Below are 2,160 nucleotides of genomic sequence, written 5' to 3'. Positions count from 1 at the left end.
CAAACAGCTTCTTCACTATTGTCTAGCAAATATGTAGCTCTCGAGCTATAACAATTATCTCCTTTGCGCTAATTATTTGGGTGACTTTGGATTTCTGAATTATTCGGCTATCTCCCAATTTCTATGCCCTCTCATGAGTGAGATCATTCCTAACTTTGGCATAAACAGTGGTGAATAAGGTTTTTCCCATGACTCTTTGCTGCATGCTCTTATCAGTTCAACATTCATTGAGAATGACTAATGCTATAATGTGTCAGGCATTGGGCAAAGTCTTTGGGATTTAGCAACAAAAGAATTAAGAAATAGCATTTTTCACAGTATTTGCTGCTTGTGACATTAAAAAAAGCAAATGCAATACTCTATGGTAAGTAATAGGATAGGAGAATACAAGGAAGAGAGTGTTCTGGGCAGGGTGAACAAATCCTATAGAACCCAGAGGTAAGAAGACAGCCGGGGATGATGGTAAGGAGGTGTCTGTTTGTGGGCATGTATATAAGTCTTTGCTTATGAACACAGTGATTGTTGGGGAGAATGTGAAAAATGAGATCTATAGGCGAGGAAAGCAGAGGCTAAATCATGCCTCCTTCAAGGTAATCTCACTTTAGCAAACTTGCCCAGAGCTATTATCCAAAGCGTTAGGAATTTTCCTAACGTGAGCGCTCTGCCGACACAAAAATCCTAATCAAGCCAAATCATAAGACACTGAATTAAAAAAAAAAAGTCCAGGTTTAACAGATTCCTGCACTCTCGGGTGGCCCCAAGGGGGAACCAGGAAGCCGTGAATGCGACCACCAGGGCGAGGGGAACGAAACCAAGCAGGAGCTTTCCTGGGAAGCAGTTGAAATCGACTGGGGAGTGGTCAAGATTTTGGCGGGCTGTCTTGACACTCTTCCAGGGAGGAGTCAAGGCTTAGTGGGCACAGGTACGGGCCTCCAAAGATGGAGGCCAGAGACCAGGACTTGGGACTTACATTCCAGATTGTTTGTATAAGGGGTAACAGGAAGCTGAGGAGATATTTTGACCAATATTTAGGCTCTCTTAGGAAAAAAAGCATTGACTCAAGTCTGGCTACTTCCTGCAGGCACGGGACAACATGGGGAAGGGGAAAGCTGGGTGGTGGTGGGTTCAAGCTCAGCGAGCGTTATGGCTGAAAAGGCATTCTGTGTACTGTCATCCCAGAGTGGCCAGGCATTTGTTCCTGGGAAGGCAAGAAGGCAGGTGTCTAGGAAAAAAGTAGTATCACCAAAGATGAGTGTGCCAGGATGAGGAGCAGGTAGGCCCTTCATTGTGGCATCCTGAAAAACCGAAGGGTGGAAGGTCCTGCCTGTTGGACAGACCAAGTGTCCAGAGTAGGTGCCCGCCTGAACCTGGAGAGATGGTACCAGCATGGGTGTCCCAAGAGCTTGGCAGCTGAGGGGGTGGTGAGGATTACTGTGTGAGGTCCTGTGCATTGAGGTTTGAGAGACCTAGGTGCTAGCTGTTTGAGGAGTACTCTGTTCCCTGAGGAGAGCAAGGCAGGTTTAGGGGCATTAGGGTCCACTGTCAGTGGAATAGAAAAGGGACCTTAAAAGGGAGAGGTAGGGTAGATACCCCACCAGTGGAGGAGTTTGGACTAGAAGGTGATGATTAAGGAGAAAGAGCCTGCCATAAAGCAGCTCAAAAGGGCTCAGGCCCATAGGGGAACATGGGGTGGTCCTGAGGCGAGTAAGGGCAATGGCAAGAAGGGAGAGTGAAGATAACCTGAGTTCAATGGAGAGCTTGGTTAGGTTGTTTGATGAATCCATTGGCCCTCTCTACCTTTCCAGAGGATTGTGGATGGTAGGACATGCGGAATTTCCAGGAGATGTTAAGAGCTTCTGAAACAAGCTCCATGACCCTGGAAGTGAAGGCTGGCCCATTGTCCGTCTGGACGGTTCATGGGACACCAAACCGAGGAATGATGTGATCCAGGAGTACCTGAGCCACCACATCTGCTATTTTCCTGGAGACTGGAAACACTTCTACCCACCCTGTAAAAGTGTCCACGAGTGTTAAGAGATAACGGAGGTTTTTATGAGTAGGCATATGAGTGAAATCAACTTGCCAATCTTCGTGATTGGTGTCCGCAAAGCTGGAGTAGAGACTAACGTATGTAGAGAGCCCCTTGTGGGTTGGCCTGGA

This window comes from Myodes glareolus, chromosome 25 (assembly GCF_982192425.1).
Source record: "Myodes glareolus chromosome 25, mMyoGla1.1, whole genome shotgun sequence".
NCBI classification, from domain to species: domain Eukaryota; kingdom Metazoa; phylum Chordata; class Mammalia; order Rodentia; family Cricetidae; genus Myodes; species Myodes glareolus.
The sequence above is the reverse complement of the archived record's forward strand: the minus strand, read 5'-3'. Positions refer to the sequence as shown.